The 23234-nt window shown below is 29.5% G+C and overlaps 1 protein-coding gene across 3 annotated transcripts in view; it reads right to left on the bottom strand.

Moving 5' to 3' along the window:
- LOC111027863 (neuron navigator 2) overlaps window positions 1-16963 on the bottom strand; it is an 88538-nt gene extending 71575 nt beyond the window's left edge. For all 3 annotated transcript variants that reach the window (XM_022306335.1, XM_022306343.1, XM_022306353.1), the window contains exon 1: window positions 16758-16963. The gene's annotated coding sequence lies outside the window, so the exon portion shown is untranslated. The remainder of the gene's footprint in view (window positions 1-16757) is intronic.
- Between the last annotated feature and the right edge of the window lie 6271 nt (window positions 16964-23234).

Here is a 23234-nt window from a genome sequence, read left to right as displayed (position 1 = left end):
ATTTAAAAAAATGCTTCATAATATATTTCAACCGATCAAATTATTCTCTAAACCTGTAGTTATTAATAACCAAATTTACTACTGATCAATAAATAATATGATTCTACTTCTACACGTGTTTTTAGTATGAATATTGAAAATATTTTATGTTTACATCAATATAGTGATACGATCTTACAAAGACTGCAATCTACAATTCCGGTTCAAAGGTCGTCCAAACGTATGTTTAGGGTTACTCGTTCGACGGTGTTTGTAGGGTAAATGGAAAGGTTGTAAAAGAGCAGCGGTTGAAATTAACCTGGCGACTTTTGGAGGGGTGAAAGACTTTTGACCCGGAGGCGATGAAACTCAATTTGAATAAATCCATTTGGTATACCTACCTAACCTACCTACGTTGTTTTCAGTTTCTGCCATACAGAGAACGCCTTTGGGGAATAACATTTTCTTTTTTGACTGCAGTAAAAGAATAATAGTGGATTCTCAGCTTCTATAAATAGGTAATAGGTGCTGCTATTCTGTTTTTCTGGTTAATCGACGCAGTTTTACAGCAGGTTAAAACAATATTCAGAATAAAATAACGATTCGTAGTTGGAAACATACATTTATGTATTTCATTTCCCTAATGTAGTTTTGATGTTTTGAAAAATAGTTATTTTTGATATTTTGAATTTTTAATATTGTTCATCAACAATTCAGAAAGATAAAAATATATTATGTAAGTTATACTGCAGGTATTGAATAAAAAGTTTATAAAAGTTTGAGAAAAGTTTTTAAGGTCATAACTCATAAATCACTGAAAAATAGTTACACTAATAATAATTTACATAAAATATGCGCGATATAATTAACGATACCTTTCGATAATGGTTTGTCATTAAAAATATTATTTAAAAATTATTATTCCCGACTGAATAAACTCATCATCATTAATATTATAATATGAGTGTCGTCGCCTGCAGATTGTAAATATATGAATAGGCGGTAATATAATACATAATACTATACACTTTTCAATAATTATAGATGTATATACGATATTTGTGGTTGGTAATTAAATATTTATTGAAAATAATTTTATAAAAGAGCCACGACATGCCTTTACGTTGAAATTAATACTTTAGAATAAAAAAAATCAAATAAAAGGCAACGTGGTCGTTTTGTTGACATCGAAAAATCCACTGTCAGCGCGGGGCGAGTTCAAATATTATTTTTCAAATGCTGCAGTATATTGATTAAATAATATTTTATTTATAGAGTTCCTATATCGTTATCATTATTTTAGAAACGTATAACATTTATTATAATATAATGAATTCTAAAAAGTGTGTAACATGTAGTCGGCATAGAAGAGCTGGACAACGATGTATAATTAATATGTAATAATAACGGTTCGCGAAAATAGCAACATATGTGTGTACTATTATAGTGGTCTGTCATACATAACGAGTAAATAATACTGCACGATACAGAACATAACGACATCATAATGTAATTATGTTTAGTTTTTTGGCACATATAATTTTCTACTTTTCAGCACGCCTACAACTATACAGCTATAGATACAGCCGAATGTTAAAGTTTATAATATTATGTTTGAACTCGCCAGGTGAATAAAATATGTCAGCACTTAGCTGGTAACCATACGCTAACCAGGAAATTCCAGATTACCGTCACCGTCAACCGCGAGCGTTTGATGAAACCCTGTTGATAAAACGTGTGATGGTATTGGATGTCAATGTTTGAAATCCGTCGAAAGTACGTTTTTTTTTCGAAAATTACCAGTAAAATAGTCGAAAAGAAGAAATTAATTTTCACGTGTGGCACAATAATTTGATAACAATATATTTTCCAAATAATCGCGCCAGGTAAACTTATTCGAAACCAACGAGAATTTCTCTCCATTCTCCGTGCCTTTTATTTTCGTTCACGGTGCATGCAATTCCCAAGTTTATAATTTCATATAAGTGAATGAGTTTATAAAATATATTCGATTACTTATATTGTTACAGCGTCAAGACTCGAAAAACCTATAAAATATAAACGTACGTACCTACCTAGCTAATCACATTAACCATTAAGTACAATGTACATATTATACTAAGTATACCCATCACATTTCTAATTTAATCTAATAAAATATGTTGGTTAATGTCTGACCAGGGGCTAAACTAACATTTCAATTCAAGGTAACCTACCTATAAGCTAAAACAATGATGAAAACATTAAGCTTTTTCTGTTCGTAAGCCTGAATAGTTTGAATAGTTTCTAATGCCTGTACTATATTATAGCTAATGTATATGGTATTTTTTATGTTCAAACCAGTATAACTTAATATAAGCTTATATATATAGTTGAGATTAAAAATTCTAACCTGCATTTTTAAGTTATAACCGAATACATCAAAAATCAATTAACATCAAAACAACTGTAATTAAAAGAAAACAATTCAAGGTAATTGTTTATGTAAACAGTATAATGTTATAATATTATGAATACCTATATAGGTAAATTCAGAAATTCGTTGTCGCTACATCGCAACAATACCACGGAACACGCTAGGTAGGCTACCCAATAATTTTGTATCCATTGAAATCATAAAACGTATATTTATCAAAAAATAATTATTGTTAGGTAAATCTATTAAAAAAACTGAAAAGTTCAAAACAATGTATGTCTATAATAGCAATGTTGCGTACTTGCGTGTGACTAGTGTATAATTTACAACATTTTTACTTCTTTGAAATTGAACTTATTATTTTGAAAACAATATGATAATAAAATATCATATTCTCATTATATTATATACACGTATATGTGATGAGTTCCTTTTAATAAAATTAAATGTTCGAAAAAGTCAGGTAAGAGAAAGAATATTAATTTATGGTTAAAAATTACAAGGTTTTAATTTGCTTAGCGCTAATCCATTTTGACAGGAATAAATGTTCCTTGAGACTTTCATTTAATTAAAATTAAGACAATTTAAATGTTTCTTTTTATGTATAGTATATACAGATATATTTGTTTTAGTTGAATAAAACTTGAAAAACTCTCCTGTTGGAAATCCAATTTATTAACCCCCTCCTGTATCCGCATTCTAAGCCCGTATTGACGTTTTCTTCGTTTCCCATTTTCCACTGAAAACAATCTTTTCTACGTCTTCCGAGTGTCTTTTATGCGTATATACCATCGTAAAGTGTCCATATTACATTTTTCCCCTTTTCTCTCCACCTTTTCCTCTTGCCATATATATACACCATATCTTAGACATAAAACGATAAAACGGGGGTCGATTGCGAAACTGGGTCTGTAGGCATTTCACCCTTTTCCAGGAGATTAAAGTTTAATGAGCTGCATGAGCCTAAACAATTTGTCAAAATAGCCAGAGAGACCAAGGCATATCTGATACTTCCGGCTTCCATTATATTTATTACTACACTATGGGCCGGTGTAATTGCTGTTTCTACTATATAGTATATTATATGTATAGAAGTTATACCTGTTACCATTAGAAATTATTCATCAGTATAAACTATAAATGTTTGGCATTGAAATGATAATGGTTTACCTACAATGCAGTCTGTCAAATCAATAAACTACGTTGAAAATTATTTAAATGGCTTTTAGGTTTCTAGTGTTGTATAATAATAATATGTAAAATACTCTAAAATACATAATAGTTAATCGATACAATATAATGCAAATATATAATCCCTTATAATACAATATTGTCTCCGTCGGTTTGTCGTGCATTTCGATATTATATGGTTACCCACACAAATACACAATTGACAATTGCTTATTATATAAAACATATTATTAAACAATATTTTTTGGCCTTGACCCCTATAGAGTATATACCTATCCATTGTATTTGACCATAGCATTGTTTCGTCGACACTAAATAAAATTGTAACCCTTTACTATGGTACCTTGGTTAAATGTATTTACAATAGGTATTTACCACATTAGAGTTAATTTAAGTACATAATATCAAATACGATCAAATCATATAGGTTGAATAATGAGATATATTGAGATACCTATCATCAATTAGTATTTAATAGTATTATAATATATTAATGTATACCTAGTAGCTACCAACATTTAATTTTGAATTCAAATTTAATAGAGTAAGAAAAAATGTATTGACGTGAGTCTTTACCTTACTTGGGCACTTTGTGATTCTGTGACAAATGTAAAACGTTCATACAAAAAAAGTATCAAGAGTTAAGAGTTTGTACTTTGTAGTTTATCTTTGTGGTTAACAATTTTTAAGTATATACTATGTGTGGTGCATATGCATAATTGCTTCCGAAGTAGTTAATGAATACCATGTGCATTTTATGTAAGTACCTATACCATTTTACTTAACAATTATCACAATACATAGGTATAGGTAGGTCGTAGGTACCTAAATTAAACATGGTAGAAAAATATTAACAAACTAAACATTTTTTATTGATTTTTTAATTAGTATTTTAGTTTGAATTAATTTTAAATTTAATTTTATATATTATACATAATTTAATATAACTTTTAAGAAGTATATTAATTTGAAGTTGTATCATATGTTAATATACATAATAACTCATATCAATTAAAATTACAATTACAATTTTGAGGTGCCTAAAGACTATAGGACTCATATACCGTAGTCGCGATATTCGAGTAGAGGGCATATTAGAAGATCGTTTCTCATTACCTAACTAAATAATAATATTTTATTTTTGTAAATTTAAACATTTTTAAAACTTCGTCGAATTTATACAAATAGTACTTGCTTATGAAACATAATGATACCTATATAATTTCAAGGCACGTTTATACATTTAGATTATTATTGATCTACATCTCGAGCATAAAACAAATTCAACTTCATTTTGATTATAGGATTGTGTTTTTGAGTTTGATATACTGGAAGCCATAACCTGTTGGCCCTAGGTGCATTTATCATGTTTCCTTTATGTACGCAAGACACACTCCGCAGATGCAATATCCTGTAAAAGTATCTCTACATTGTTGTTGATAAATTCGATATCATTTCCTCTACAGTAAGGCGATACCTATATATACCTACCGAAGACACAATAGTAGGCCGAGGACGCATAACATATTGTAAATTGTAATACAAGCCTAATGTTGCAGTAAATATCCTGTTTAAAATTAGAAATTATCCGTTTAATTTAATACTTAATATTTATATTACCTAATTAAATCGGTTATCAATTTTGAAAAGTAAATTAACTAAAAAGCTTTATACTGATATGAAAAATATCTATTTCGTTGTGTTATTCCAGAATTTTATTAATTATTATTGTTAGGTCCATTACAAATTGTTTTAATTGTATATTAAATTATATTTTTTTAATTATTACTGTAAATTGCTAAGTAAAAATAAAAATATATAGTTAACAGTAATATTAAACTGATGAGTAATGGCCCTTTAAGTTGTCACCGAAGCTAAGTTTAGAATAATAAAGAAATACATTCATTGCCCAGAATCTGAAATAATAATTTAGTTTTTACACTTTTCCTCCGGTTATTACTTATTGGTGGTGGTCCATATTATAATAGAGATCATAATATCGGAGATATTATTTGGTTTTTGATATTAAATATGACGTTGGGATTTATATAATTTATTATTTGAATACGTCCGAGATGAGAAGTTGTACGTGGGTTGATGCGTTAGACTCATTGTAATGTTTAATAAGCACAACCGAAACTGTCATGAATATAAAAAAATAATAGTAAGCAATATACGTTGTTAAAATCTGAATAAATATTTTGAAACAAGATTTTTATAGTTGTATTTTATCGTGTTACTTATACTTTCTTCTTTGGAAATCAAATATAGAGTTGATGTTAAAACTTTTAATGATATTCTGTGTCACTTTTATCAATATAATATATAAAATAAAACAAACATTATTTATTGAATCATTTTCAATACCAAACAAATCGTTCTTACATTTCTGTGATAGAAAAATGATTGTTTACTCTAATTTTAAGCTATTAAAATTGAAAAGTATGAAACAACTATACTTTCTTTAAAAAACATTCGATGATATAAACACATTTTTATTTGAAAAAATGTTTGTGTTGATAAGTGTAGGCATAAAGTTTTAAAGAAAACTCTTAGCTTGGGGTTTGCATATCATACACTTGTGTTGTAAGTTTTTCATAATGCACTTGTCAACACTTTTTTGTAGACGTTTTCCCAGTTTAATTTCAAAAAAGAATATTTTATCAACTTATTTAAATGTTAAGTTGTACGTGCTCGTGAAATGTGGTGTTCCGTAAACATAAAATATAAAACAAATTTATTATCACAATTCCTAATAAGTTTTATTTATATAGGTAAACAGAGTTATTTATACACTTAAAAAGTCCTAAAATTAATTGCAATTATCGCACAAGACCAATTTTAAACAAATAGTTGTAATTGATATAGGTATATTGTGAGATCGTTATTTTTGACACGTCATACAATATAAAAATTACACAGCTTACATACTATAATATCGAAATGTATTTATTAAATGTTTACATTTTACTAAATATATATTAGGTACAGTGTTATTTTTCACATTTAGACTAATTCAAGCCATATTGAGAACAATGTCAAGTATTTCCAATAATTAATTCACAAAAAACTACTTTTATCTCCGCTTAGGATCTGATACGCATATCTAATACCCACATAGTATACAATATATTTTGTAAGTACAATGTCGTTAACATTTTTGCGACGTTAAAATTGAATAGCTATTTTATTAAATACCATTATATGTTACAAGTATACTTTTTGCGGACAAATTTTTAAAATCCAGTCAATTGTTATCAGACATGATCTGTATATAATTATATTAGTATAGGTAAATAGTATTAAATAAAAAATAAAAGTATATATTTTCAATATTTAGAATCAAGTGTTTTTTTAAATTTAAGTGTTAAAATAAAAATGTATGATAAAGCGGTAACTGTGGTTTAGTAATTTGAGACCAATTTATTATAAATTATAACATAACATATGATAATTAGATCTATCGTTTATCGTCATATATACTATGTAATATGTAGTAACATGTATTTTGACGGTTGACCGAATCTTCCGGATTTAACATCTAGAAATCAAAAACATAAAAACCACACGATAACGACATGTTATATAATTTTAGGGAACCGCCGTGATTAACATTTGTAACACATACTTTGCCGAATAAGCATATAACGATGATAAATCTTCAAACGTTTGTATTGAACATGACGTATACACAACATGGGTAGCAGGTACACAATATATACTTAGTGCCTACAACCTACGTTTATACTATATAATAATTTTATAGTACTCGGTATCTATGCACGTGTGCACTGCATTGGTGTCATTATAATATGTTGTGGGTTGCGAGGGTGTGCGTTTGTATCCCGGGTGATGTATTTTTTTTTAATACCCGTAAAAATTATGTAAAAACACACATGGTCGTTTTGGCAAACGAAGTGATCGGTTTTGACACATTTCGGTATTGATTAATTTAGAGCCGAGTATGTGGTATGTACATATATATAAGTTCTATAAAAGAATCACCTAATGGACCAAACAATATGTATACAAAATTGGGCAGCAACAGTGTTATTTTTTATAAAAAATCATACGTAGGTATACTTAATTAAAATATTTAAAATAGATAATTTAAATTTGAGTATCTAGTATCTGCCTACAGTTTTAAGTTAACTGTTCAAGTTTTGATTTTTCAAAATAAAACTGCAGGGAACATATTTTAATATGAGCATAAAATTATCGTCAACAAATGTTAATAACCAACAGGTTATGAAACACTAAAAGAAGCAAAATTTAAAATTTAAAAATCGAAGAATTCCATAACACTAAAAATATCGAAGTATGCACTAAATATAAAATTAAATATTATCTTATTTATCATGCAGTCGACGATCTTGTGAAACATTTGATTTTAACGAAAATATCAGTAAAGTCTAGAGAGTAGTTTTAATCGCTCTAAAAAATATACCAAGTTCTTTATCCTATTCACCTCAGAAAAAAAAGTTAGCTGAGGACTGAGGGACATTAACAAGAGATACACCTTTGATAGCGCCGTATTTTATGTTTATTCATTTTTTTCCCGCGTGAAGTCGGGTTATACATGGTAATATTAATTAGTATATACGAATATGTAGTACCGCATTTAGACATTCAGACCCTTTCTTATAAATGTCATGGTCACTGTAAAAAGTAAGGATTGAAAGTCTAAATTTCACTTTTTTCAATTGTACGTTTCTTAAAATATGACGTGATTTTATATGAAACAAAAAAAACTACCTACATTATTATTGTACAACAATTTCAATTTCTAGAGTTAAAATATTCACAATAAATACAAAAATATTTTAGTCCACAAATTTGAAATCATCTTATAAATTTGAGACTTTTATGTAAATCCCATAACTTCGTCATCCGGGGCGAATGAACCATTACCCGGTGGGAGGAGGGGCCGAGGGGGTGTACTAAACGCTCCAGCTCTGCTTGCCTATAATATGTACAATATTATAAACCATTTGATGTGACCACATTATTATTATTATTGTCGTTATTGTATATCGGCCCATTTCACACTACAGGATGCTGCAATGACGTGAAACGAAGTGCGCGCGTGCGCCGTCATATCAAGCGAATAATTCAGGCATACGTCACTGCTGCAGATTTCGGTCATCGACGTTTCTTACGCAAGTGCATATCCTATACAACACGTAAACGGGAATTGCTCGTGACTCACGCGCGGGAGTGTCGCATTATAGGGACGTGGTGACCGCCGTCGCCGCCAACGCCATACGTCGCGTGCTGTGTACGCACGCGGACCGAACACGCTCGCCCGGCGCAATCTTCGTACGTGTTCCAGACACACGAGGCCGGAGCGGCGGCGTCCCGATAGGTGTTCGCGGGAAAAGACGCGGACGGACGGACAAAAAGGCGCGTGCGTTTTTCATCTCGTCACCGTTGGCAACGGGACGGCGCGGCGGCGGCGGCGGCAGATGAGTCATAATATATTACTACGAGCTTTCCCGGTTACCGGATTCCGCCGACGCCGCCGCGGGGCTTCTCCCGCGGGAAGAGGGGAAAACGCGCGGAACGTTAACCTAATTGCGGGCCCTTTTTCCAAGCGCGCCCCCTCTAGCACCCATCCGCCCCGCCCCGCCCCTAGGATATTATTCTATATATTCCGTGTATTATTGTATGTCATTCCCGTTTCCCTGTTGCTCGGGGGGGGGGGGGGGGTCGTCGTGTCACTCGCGGCGCGGACCGAAGCCAATTTGCGTGTTCGGCGTGGCGCCGCCCGCACTGCCGCCGACGCGCAGTACAAGTGGTGCACGATAACTACCCGGCTGCAACGGTCACCGGAATACCGGATATATATTATGTGCACTCCACTGGTATTTATAATACATAATACCACGTTGTCTACAATATAATATGGGTATATTATGAATGTATACAGGACGTAACAGAAAGACCTGACAAGGGAAAAATGAAAAACTGTTTAAACGTATGAAAAATATTATTATTATATTTAAAAACTATATGAATGATAAATAATTTAAGATTTACTCATGCTGGAAAATTCTCAAAATGAATACTCGGAGAAAATTTATTAAGTTCTTAACTAATTTAAACTCAACAAATATATTGCTATTTAAATAAATTGTAAAATTTAACTACTCGACTTGTATTAACTGTTTTACCATCAAAATATTTCTAAAAAACTAGATTAACAAATTGACTTTTTTGAATTTTTAATTTCAGTATTAAAAATTTAAAAATATTAATTATTACAAAATTTTTTTATTATTGTCAGCCATCTACAGGTCATTCTGTTACACCTTGAGGATATACTTATACGGGGTAATCTATTTTCCGCAAGACACTTTTTATTTGAAAAAAAAAAACACTAGCGTTGTTGAAAATATTAATATTGCATAATTTTTAGTTTTAACTAAACTCAGGTAGAAAATGTATATACTTATAAATATAATTCATAACTTATAACTCATATAATCATATAAAGTTTGATATATATACATCGAAATACCTACACTACATAAAACGCTCTGCTTTGGAATAAGGAATTAAAAATGCACGTTGTCGTTAAAAAGTTAACAATGAAAAAATAATAACTATGAAAAAAATGAAAAAAATGGTAAAAATATTTTTTTAGGAAAAAATTATTTTTTAACGACTTAAAATTATTTTCAAAAATGTTATTTGTTTTTTTTAATTTAACAAGTATCTCTCGTTAAGTATATTACCCGGTATAATATATATATATATATTTTTTTTATATAACATAAGTATGAGTTTATATATTATTATTTATTAGTTAGGTACACGGTGTACAAACTACAAAGCTTAGCGACACCGCCACTGCAAGCCGGAAGTGTAATCGGAAGTGTGGAAATTCAAACTAACGGTCAGGGGGGAGGGTTAATCTGATATTCCGTTTTCGTCCGCGACTCGTCCAGAAGCGGCGAAAAATGTATTTATTCATTCCACGAGATTTTACGTCTTTGTCAACATTATAATATAGGTAGGGTAACTACCATATACTGATGTAACAAAATAATTATCGTCCATCAATCGTATTTCGGTTTCTTAACAGTTTAAACGTAAACAGGCGTGGTATATTTATATTTTATATACTTATGTATAATATTATGTGTAATCGGTTAAGTGATTAAATCTCGAGAAATGAGGTGAAACCGTAAATTTAATGTAAATTATTGGTACTATATAGACCGGTTTATAATTTTTATAAATTCCGTCGATGTTTGATTAAAAATATAGTAAACTATAAAATATTATTGAAACAACTTATTATTTGTGTAAAATTTAAAAAACATAATAATATTCATTCCATAGAAATTTATCCTCCACTTTGAAGTCTGATATTCTAAATCAAATTTATAATATTTGTTCAATGTATCCATATTCTTAATAATTTTACAATTTTAGTTAACCAGCAAGTTTTTAATTTCAATAATTTTCATTTTTTCGTAATTTCCACGTTTCTCCTCAGTCTTGAATGAAAACAGTCAGAATCAACTGTAATATTTCTCCAATTTGTGGTAACGACCATAATAGTTTATAATATATTTATATTATACTACATAATATTACTATAGATAAATTATAATAGTACCTATACATGGTGTTAACTAATATTTGTTGTTGAATAGTACATAATAATTATTTTGAATGCGCTTAATACATATACTATGTTGATAAATGATAATGTAAGGAAAACTTTACAACCTAGAGTATCAATCAGTCTTCTCGTTTACACATTTACACTGGTAAAGCTGTTTTGCTGCTATTGACTGTAAGCAATAAATTTGTCAAGTACAACGTTTCTATTTAATAATCCATTTATACATGCAATATTTTCTAGTGTTCTATAGTATTCGCTTAGCATGTTCTATATCTTGCTTAATGCTTATTTAACATATTTGCACCATACTGCGTTTTTTTCTCTTACAATATTTAATAACTAAATAAGAAGACGTTTTAACATAGAAATTACATAAATAATACTGATAATGACATCTAATTTGATTTTCGATCAGAATAATCAGAACAATGATGAATGAATACTAAAATACTGCATATTATTGAGAATCTCTAATTATGAGATCGTTTTATTGTCTTATTGATAATTGGTTCTACAGGTGGAGAAGCTAAATAATAAATATTATGTCCCTTGACCTTGAATATTATCTTACACAAATTTTTTTTTATAATAATTAATATTACGTACAATAATTTCATATTTCATAATTCAAAAGCGCCTATTCTTAAAATATTTAAATGTCATTATAATGTATAATAATGGATGAATCATAAATGTTGAATGTAAAATCAAATAAACAATGATTTATGTTAAATAGAGTGCCTTATGTTAAATTAATATTGTTAAATAAAATCACCAATAAAACATATTTGACATTTTTGGTACAGGTACGAATCACGATTTCGATAATATTGTAGATAACATATTATTTACGAACATTATAACTAAATAAATAGTTAATTGCAACCGATTTCTAATATCTAGTCTGAATTTATTTATTTACTAATTACTCCTTTGCTTTGAATGTAAATATTTTTATTGGCATTAAATTAAATTCACTCTCGTTTCCAAATCTTTTATTTTGTCATAAATGGATGTTTGATATGGAGTAAATTGTAACAATATATTTATTATAATGACATAAATTGAATATGTTAGATCAAATATAAGTTTTCTAGAGCTTCATATTTGTGTAATATTGTGTAGTGTTACTAATATTCATGGTGCTAATAAGTAATAACTAATAAGATACTATATTAATAAGTTGTTAAGCACCTACGTTAAGTTATAAGAACAATAATATAAATGTGTAGAATTTATGTAACTAAGGAGGGAATTTTTAATTTGTAAAATACGTAATATCTTTTAAAAAGTTTGACTAGAACATAAGAATGTATAAAAATTGCAAATTTAAATGTGTTATTTTTCTATTTAAAACAAATATGATTACAAAACATTAAAAATATGTGTTTATAATTATGTACATAAAATTATTTTAAAGTAACTATCATATGTGAACACTTGTAGTGCCGGCTATTATAAATTATAATATATTATAATTGATCAGATTAAATATATTTTAACTACATAAAATACAAAAATTATGGCTGTTGTAACTTGTAAACGTTGTAAGTTACAACCAATAGGCAATAACCATCGAATGTTATACCTACGAGTATATTTTGTATATATTATAATTTTATATTATGTCTTAAATAATGAGTAAACAAACGAAAGGGTAGAAAGATAGGAGTACGATTATATACACACACTTAAGTGATTGCCAGTAATGAATGTGTTAGACGAAATTTTCCTGGATCCCAGGAGAATACTTATATAATAATATGTACGCGTCTAATTTGGGAAGGAAGATGCCAGAGACGGGCGCTTTAAAGGGTTACTGGCCCCTGTATGCACTAAAAATAAATATACCATAGAAAAAAAGTTTGCCGTCTGACACAGGAAGTTTCAGTGCACAGAATTATATACGCATATATGTACACGGGCGTTTTTATACTAGTTTAGTCGTGTGTCTGACAGGTGCATCGAAAACATGTAAGTACGAAAACGAAATTCAAACATAAATATTACAATATACAAACTATATTGTTTCAAATAATACATCAATACAATTTTATTGGTCTAAACGTACGTCATGTATTCTACAAAGTGTTTTTAACAAACCGATGAAATAAATATTTTTCTTTCGTCCTTACTGGCAAACAATAGCAACTGGTTAAGTTTGGGGTTCATAAGTAATTAAACAAAAATCCACTTATCGTCCTCAGTCCTATTGTTGTTCTATATCTATATATTATATATACAGCATACACACACGTGCGTCTTGCGTGCTCGTGGTGGTGAGAGGTGATGATATCTTGCTCACCCTTCAACATTTTATGTGAACGTTTAAAAACCATTATAAATACCGAGGACAAACGCTAGATTTATTTACCCAATATATATTTTTAAAGTAAATCGATAGTCGCATAGTCTTATCTAATCACGTTGTGGTTAAAATTATACGGGCAGATGCAGAGCTTATTGTTTCACACGAGGCTTTTTTAAGTACCTACTTTTAAATTTGAATCAATAATATTTTAAGAATAATATATGGAATGTTTTAAAACTTACTTTTTGTTACATCAAAAATTAATTTTGTTCGGTAATTTAAAATGTATTTTTTGTATGATTTTTTATACATAATATAATGCATTCAGGTATCCTCATAATTTGAAATTAATATATTATTGATATTATAAAGAAAAGTATACCTTCTATTGAATTTATTATACTTACATATTACTACCTATTAACCTACATGATGATATTATTACAATTCAGAATATATTAGAAACGGATAGATAGATATGGATTTCGGATATTTTACGTTTTTTCAAAAGTATGTAGGTATTTAGAATGTTAGCTATATTAATCTCAATATATGTGAGTTAATTTAAGACTTATGAAAGATAATTGACAAAATGCAAAAGAAACTTTTTTAACTTTTACTTAAAATAAAAATGAATGCAAAATATTTTATTAAAAAAAAGTGTAATATGTTAACTTATTTTTTTCCAATTTTCCATACAATATGTGTAATAATATTTAATAAATACATCGTACGTACTATTATTTTGTCGTTAATGCGTATTCTGTATTGAGGCTTAATGCGCATATATATGTGTGTGTATAATGTATTTACTAAGTTTTTTTTTCAAAGGGTGGATATATCAATCTTAATGATAAATCTGGAGACTGGATTTAGCTTTAAAGGGTTCGAGCAATGAGTGTTCAGTGTGGTGTGCTTAATATAGACTGACGTGGAACGTATGCGAGTAAATTGCGAGACTGTCCATACAGAGATAATTAAAACCTGTCACCCACTATAGAGAATCCTACTGTAATGCTTCCAAAACAAAATCATGGTTTAGTATTTTGTCTTTAAATGTATAAAATGTTGCTAGAATTTAAAATCACCATTCAAATTATCAAACTTATATACTCTAGCAGTCTAGCATTTGTTAACGTTGATTGTTAGAATCGCTAGTTGCCTATGCCTAACTTACACACGCACATGTAATTACAAATAATTCATTTTATGGGATACATAAAATGGTTGATTACAAATTAAAACTTAAGTCGAAATTAGAAATTTTTTTATGAAGAATTAATAATCCAAAAAATGTTAATAACTATGATATATTATATAGAATGTAGATTATCGAGAAAGTTTCATTATATGATGTTATTTAGGCCTTAAAGATTTATGAATTTGTAGGCGTGAAACAATGGAGAAAACATATTATCGAGTGTGTCATCGGCGGGTGTGGACATTTTAATAACCATAATATAAACAACAAAAAACTGAAAGAGGGAGTGAGAACCCGAAATAGTGCAACTAAAACGAATATTATTATACTTCACAGACACCCTTGTAATTATCGTCACCCCTGTTGTTGAAATAGGAAGTCCTCTTAGCACCTCCATGTTAAAAAGTTATGATATGGTATTTGAATATCTAACTATTCAAACAAAAATGGGGGATGTTTATTTGAATATCCACAGGAAATAGAATCAATAGTTATATCGTTTCTTACTGAAAATTTTATATTTGAAAAAATTGACAAGACAAATTAGTGATTTATTTATATAAATGTGACCGGTTTTCAAAAATATTATTTTAAATAAAAAAACTCAATAATCATAATATTGTATACGTGTTTAGAAATTTTGTATTGAGTTTGATCACTGATACCTTAATATTTTGTTATAATTTTTATCATTATGGCATCATTTATATAAGTATTTTTGAGTCTATTCAAAAAATAAACTAACCAAAAATAAAAATGAATTTTCTTTTTAGAACACATATTGTAAACACAAAATCTTCATTAGGTACTAAGAATCCAAAATAATAATACTTTGTTATTTAATCATAATTTATAAATATCATATAAAGTAAATTATAAATAATATTTTAAAATTTCAGTATAATTATAAATGTATAGTCACAGTCTAATGTACAAGATACATTAGAGTTTAGAACATAAATTGTATAGTTAGGCATGGAAGTTTGGTTAAGTATTTTATATTTAACAGTTTACATATTTAAAATGAATAGCGTATGTTATATAGTCATAACATTTATTAGTAGTTGTAAGTACTATAGTAGTAAAGTATCTACCTACATAATTTCGTAATATAAAGCATACATTTCAACAAAAATTTACGAACATTTTGATGTATTGAATGTGTCGACTTATATACAATTCGTTTATTTAATTGTTTTGAATTTAAATATTTCCCGCCTGTATAATATGGCACAATATATTAATATATTTTAATATACTATATTCGATACAAATGATATAGAATTGTTTTCTCAATAATTCGTAACTTTCTATATGTTTTATAAATTTATAATTTTTTTCGGATGTTAAAGTCTTAAAAGGTTTTATGAGTAATTGATAACTACCTACCACTTCATGTTTTATATTATAACTACCAAATTAAGATAATGAGCACTAAACTCTTAAGTCATATTAATGTACCTCAAACGTTCTGTACATTTTAGATTTCGTAAAAACTTTAATATTAATGTAGGTACCTACAATCTTTATAACCTGTAGATAAAATGGATTAATTGAAAAAAAAATTAAAGAAAAAAAAAGATTTTTATTCAGAGTATACACTAACACTATGCACTATTACACTAATTAAATCGTTTTCTTACAGATAATTGCCGAGCTGAATTATTATTATGAGGTGCTTTCCAAATGTCGAAGAAAAACACGTTCGTATGTGCATAAGTATACAACATAAGTTCTCTACTACTCTGTACTAGGCAATATTATAAATTATAATCTATAAGCCACCGTCACGTTTTAACTGCACACGAATGTATTTATTTTGTACGCCCGTTAGTCGATTTGAGATACATTTAATAAATCGGTTTTAACTTTGTAACCGCCTCGTGGATTGCAATATTTTTATGAAATGTTGGTATATTATATAGGTTTTTATTAACTGTAATAATATATTAGGTAGGTACCTACTTATTATTTATCATATAATTATTATTTTTATTATTTATTATATTGTATTTTTCTTTACCTCGATCCATATATCATCCAAATTCTCGTACGCAATGCGTGTACCAGTACTTCAGTACCTGTAATATTGTTAAGTGCAAAATTAGTGTCGAATATCGTCCACGACCGAACCTCGGTTTACAGCAACGATAATAATATTATATACGCCACACACTGCACGGACGACGGACACCGGTAGAGACGCGGCAAAGGAGCCGGCGCGCGCGGGACTGCACCGTACTATAGGCATTCACGTCTCGGTCGGCGCGTCACGTCGACATTTCGCCCACCCCCGAGCGCCGTCGCCGACGCCGAACGACGCTACACACACACACACACACACAAGCGCGAGCCACACATACACACCACTCGACGCCAACGTCGAAATTATAATATTATATAATACCTCTCTTTTCAGATTCTATATTATAATATATAAATGACATCGTGATGCACATATTATTCATTAATAATAAATAATAACAATACATGATTAGGGCTCGGATGTCATATTGCGCTTATAGAAATACGTATGTATACAACGATTGATCGAACTCTTTATTAGATATAGCACAGCTATCTGCCAAAGTATAGCAACGAAAATGATGCATTCTGCATTGTTTTCCAAATCGAATTAAGCGGTGCTTGTTGTATGACATACTTATATATGTTCATGTGTTTTTGAATCGGGGATGAAGTATTTATTTTGCAGTTTTTATTTGACGATTTTCAAATTAAAGGTAATTGTTTAGAGCTTTATAATGCATATTAATCTTAAAATCCGATTTCTTTACATTTCATTTTAAGATTTTCACTGAAATAAGTTTTACCTAAGCGAATATTAATACTTGCAATTCAACGAATCCATATTATGACATTAAAATCAAGATGAATGGCGGCGGGACATTAATGAAAATAATTTAATTTTCAAAATATTTTTGAAAAAATTAAGTAAGTGAATTTTATAAGTGCATTATTTTGAATATTTTTGAGGTATAAAAAAGCATTTTTTTGGACTTAGAATTGTGGTTTTTTTTTGTAGCATTGCATTGCCAGCCCTAATATTAACATTAAGTATCTGGTGACTGGCAGTCATTATTCTTTTCAATTTGTGCATTCAATATATTTTAATAAAAGGGGTCAATGGCTTAAGTCTAGCTAAAAAAGGTAAACGAAACTTCTATTACAACTCTGAAGCAAATCTGACTGAAACTCACAACACATGCCGCACATACACGCACTACTGCTAACGACGAAAATATAAAAATATAATTCCTCTCTTTTTAAACTCTAAAATAATATATAAATATGATATCATGACGCACATACTATTCATTAACGATAAATAATAACTATGGCTTGGATGTCATTGCGTTTATAAATATCTATATGTATGGTATCTACGACGATTGATCGAGCTTAAAAGTTAAAACCTTTTGTTATAGCAGTTATCTGCTACAGCATACCAACAAAAATTATACTCATTTTTGTAAGAAAACATACAACTGAATGAAAAATAATGATATTATTATAATGGTCAAAATAGAAGTTTCTAATTACAACTCTGCTGTCACACAAATGTAGTGTGCCAAGTACTTACTAATATGCATTGTGGTCTGTGGATATCTTTAATGTCGTATGGTCGTAACAGATAATATGAAGTTTAATTGTTAGGTTAGGTTAGGTTAACAATTAGTGAATTGTAAATGATTATATCCGGCAAAATGGGTTAACACTAAGATACATACAAGTACATAGTACAATTAATATATTATCTCACATAAAACGAGTTATTAGATAAATAATTTTTTTAGGAATTATTTTAAAATTATGAAGTTAGAAACGTATACAAAAACAAATCATTATTAAAGGTATAGATTTTTAGCTCATTAATTTAATTTTCGTATTTGGGGCATCTGGCATCAGGCTGACTAAGCTAGGCTACTATAATATCTTTATAAGCCACTGTGATGTACTGTATGTAATATGCTTTGCAGTAAATCATTTTTTTTGTTACAACTTTTTAAGGATTGAGAAAAATTATTGTACCCATGTCTATTAATTGGCTTAATCCAGGCTTCCAGCTCCCGAATAAATTAAACCAAAGAATCATCCGACTATGGGCATAACGCGACTATTTTACCAAGAAAGTTTTACTGCATTTAATACAAACTTAATAATATATTATACCTACACACAATACCTACTGTATAGTAAACTATAAAATAAAGTTTTTACCTGTATAGATGATGAATTGTTTTGTAAAATGTTGTATTTTAATATTTATAGATGTTGTGCTGCGGAGCGATTTACCTTAAAGCGCATATGAAAAAGAGTGACGTGTTTCGGCGGCGGACCGTTTTGTCACGGATAATGACGACCACGACGAAGCTCGCAAATCCTCGATAATATACGAAAGTTGTCGTTTCGTTGGAATATTATATCATCGTCACACAGCGCACGAATATAACATTTTCACTTCACAATGGAAAATAATACGAAATCGCGAAAATGAGATTCGATCGAGGAACGGACCGCGGACTGAGCGAGCGGCGGCAAAAAGACTGGCCGACGGAAAATTCCGTTAATAACCTTTCAGTCGTAAAGGTAAAGAATTTCGTTCTAGTTACCATGGTTGAAACTTGAAATGTACAAGTTATTGCATATTTAGATTCGGATTGTTATCATCAGATACAAAATGGCTGTCTATTGGGCACATCACAAATATCAATTTTTCTTATCATCAAAATACGCTAGCAAAAGCTAACAAGTTCAAAATTCCCTCGCTTTTATAGGTAAACTGGACTATTACTTATTAGGCTTCCTCTACGCTGCTATTTTTGTTTTTATCATCAAATACTTGATTGAGAAGGAGCAATAACGTTGTATATTTTAACCATGGTAAGTACCTATATAATTCCACATTGTTTTTTTCATTTATTTAACCCAAGGCAACATGGGCCATTTACTATTTAGTAGTGGTTGTTAGCCTATTTCCTGCTGTAGGGGGGATACGCGGTTGGTTCGGAACACGAGTATGTGAGGCGAGGATTCGTCACCAAAATCCCGGGCGGTCACCCATCCAGGAACTAGTAATGATTGCCGATTCTTGACCTCAAGTCAGTGATTGCGGCCAACCACCAGGCCCAATATTTCACACTGTTATATTATTGTGATTCTGCGATAGGTTACGGGTTTCCCACCCGCCGAATTACAATAATTATGTGGGTAGTGGGTACGTACATGAAAAATGGTCTTTTACATAGTATATTTTTATCGAGTTCAATCTTCCTTCTCCAAGAAATTTGTTTGCAGACGCCCTTCTACTTTACAGACGTTGTTTTTTAAACGGTAGTTGATCGACAATAAATTTTTCTACCACGATGTATTCACGTGAAGTGCCTCGTAGTATTTGGTTCGCGTTGCCACTTGCCTGGAATCCGAGCGAAATTGTTTCCTGTGTGTTCACGTCGTCCTCCAGCGCAATATGCCAATATGGTTGTTTTTTTCGCTACCTACCTACTTGTTATTTTTATTTAGTACTTACTTGAAAGATTAATGTACAATAATAAAACGTAAAAATTTGTTATATATGTAGCAATGAACAACGTGTAGGTATACGAATTATTACGAAATATTATTATGATGTAAATTCCTAGTATTATTTTCGTTTATAAATAAACAAAATAATTGCGAAAATGATACATGTATATTGTATAATATACTAATATTAATGACTATACTACTGTATATTATAAGAATAATGTATATGTACAATAACTATAGAGCTATAAAACATAAGCAATCGTCGCTGCGTCGTAGTCGTGACTACCGACGATTTCCCGAGAAAAAATAACCATTACTTTGCTAAAAATAAATGAAAATAAAATCCGAATACACCGTTCAGAAATAGACGTTCCACTGAATAATCACATTTGAAAATCGAACAGTGTATCTAAAACCGTTTAAGTAATAGACCCCTAAAGATACACATAACATATGTCCACTACATGGGGACCGTGTCACAGTTGTCGACTACGTGTCGACTATGGCATCTAAGATCTAACGTGATTATTTCGTTAGTTTTAGTTTTTAGTCAAAACTTAAAGTTATACCTTCTTAGACGGACACGTGTTCAAAGATAAGAATATTAGATATAAAAAGAGAAGAGGTAAGATTCTATTGTTATAAATGTATAATATAAACATAATATAAAGCCTTCTAACCCCCTTACAATAATTGAATAATTATATAGACTATAGAGACATAGAGTTATATCGCTGACCGTTGTAGTTGCTGTTGATTGTTGATACCTCAAACGAAATTATAATATAAAAATAAAAACAGAGTGATACGCCCACAATGCTATCATTTATTTACATTTTTGTAGGGTTCTTTTCCATTAACGTTATGAACAGAAAAAAAGTTTTATATATATTTAATATAGGTAACAATAAAAATAATAATAATAATAATAATAATAATAATAAAACAACAATATTATAGTATATTCATAAAAGTAAGAAGTTTCGAATGAAAACGTTTTGTACCTACCCATTATTGTTATTATTATTACTATTGTTGTTATTATTTTTTTTTCCGAAGCGCCCGACTGCAGCCAAGCTTTTTAGTCCGAACCACCAGGACCAGACCTACCCACAGAACCCTTGCCGGTTTCACAGACGCGGGCAGCATTTCTTTGATTGTGGTCTTAAGCCACACCTGATTTTCAAACTCATCCTCTTGCTGCTCCTGATCCTGCATTCCTACTCTTTCGGTGGCTGCATGTCATAGGTTTTTTTATAGCTTATAATAATATGAGACTATAACTAATATGTACAACTAATATGGCTATATACCGACACATGGTTAATAATTATAATCTGCAAGCACATATTCAGGATCAATTTTCGAAGAGGGGTAAATGTATACACTATAATTTCAATTAAAAAAAATGGTGAAATACAATTTTAAATTTTAAATCATAAAGCAAAGTCAACCTTGCGTGGCACTCTGGAAAATGAACTGATTATTTCTACAATATATTTATTGGGATACTTTTGTGGACTGATTGAATTTTTTATGTAAATGGTTGATCCTGGTTACCTAAAATAAAATTATGAATATAATATTATGATATTGACCGGATATCATTTTAACCTGTTTTTTATATTTGGTCTCTGTATTAAAATCATATCTGCATATATTTTGTTAATTTCAACTAACAATAATCGGTTACCCGTAGGGCCGTATGCAAAAAAAGTTATTTATTACTATTCCCCGTTTAAAATATTTAATTTTTCATTTTTGGGCACAATTACTCCGAATCTTAAATAACGAATTAAATAAAGTTTTTTTTTGGTTCATAAATTTTTTATTCGATCTGTTACATAAAAAAAGAACAATAAGAACAAAGGATGGTAAATAATATGAGATAAAATAAATAAAAATAAAAATAAAAATAAAAATAAAAAGGATGATTAGACAGACTGCAGAAGCCTCCTAGCGGAGGCACTCGTACTACGACGTAGTAAGAATTTTGTTAGCCTAACAGGTCACGACACCACTGTCTTTTGAGTCATTTAATCGGGTTGTCCGGGACAGAAGTGGATGATAGATAAAACAAAGTTTTAATCATATAAAAGTCGGAATTTTTTACGGAAACAAAGTGTTTATCATATATTATGTATTTCTTTAATTGTGCTTTTTGAGTTTTGGGTCGTGCACGTGGTTGACCCATTGAATATTGATAAGGAATAAAAATATTACATTTTACGAGTTGACCGAACATCTCAAATAGTACACTACAGTGCCATCTAGTTACGAAAGCCGTGGGTAGTAAGTTCTTTATACAAGCTTTGAACAAATTGAAAAAGGTCCAAGATAGGAGATGGTACTACCGTTAAAATTTAAGTTCAGTCTTTAGAAATTTTAGGGTATTACTATTTTCGGTACATTCCCATCCCCCTAATCTTAACATTGACTGGTGCCTGCTAGTAATTATTATTTTTAATTTTTGTAACTTTAAATTTATTGTAAATTGTTATTATTATTTTTTTATTTTATTTTAGAACTTTTAGCAATAACTATTACAGTTCAACAATTAATTAAAATTGTTATTATTATTAATATTAATATGTTTTGATACCTTATATATCTTTTCTGTATCACATTTACTCATTGTGCCTAAGGTATAGATTGTAAATTTCTTTTAAAAATATAAAAAAAAAATTTTTGTTACTGATATATTTTAATAAAAAATAAGTGTCAATAATTTTATGTCCAGGCGTCCAGCTTAAAAACCTAAACGCAACAACTATTACTACTTAAAACCAAACCTGAATGACAGTCTGTTAAACATATCATGAATTATTATGTCTGCTATTTAATTATTTTATTTTCATATATTTACAATATTATAAATTCATTAAAAAATAATTAATTTTAATTTTAATTTTACAGTAGATTTGTAAGACACGATATATTTTTTGTCTATGAT

The sequence above is a fragment of the Myzus persicae genome, unplaced genomic scaffold (genome assembly GCF_001856785.1).
Source record: "Myzus persicae strain clone G006 unplaced genomic scaffold, MPER_G0061.0, whole genome shotgun sequence".
NCBI classification, from domain to species: Eukaryota; Metazoa; Arthropoda; class Insecta; order Hemiptera; family Aphididae; genus Myzus; species Myzus persicae.
Note: the sequence above shows the minus strand (reverse complement) of the source record. Positions and strands in the feature narration are given on the sequence as shown.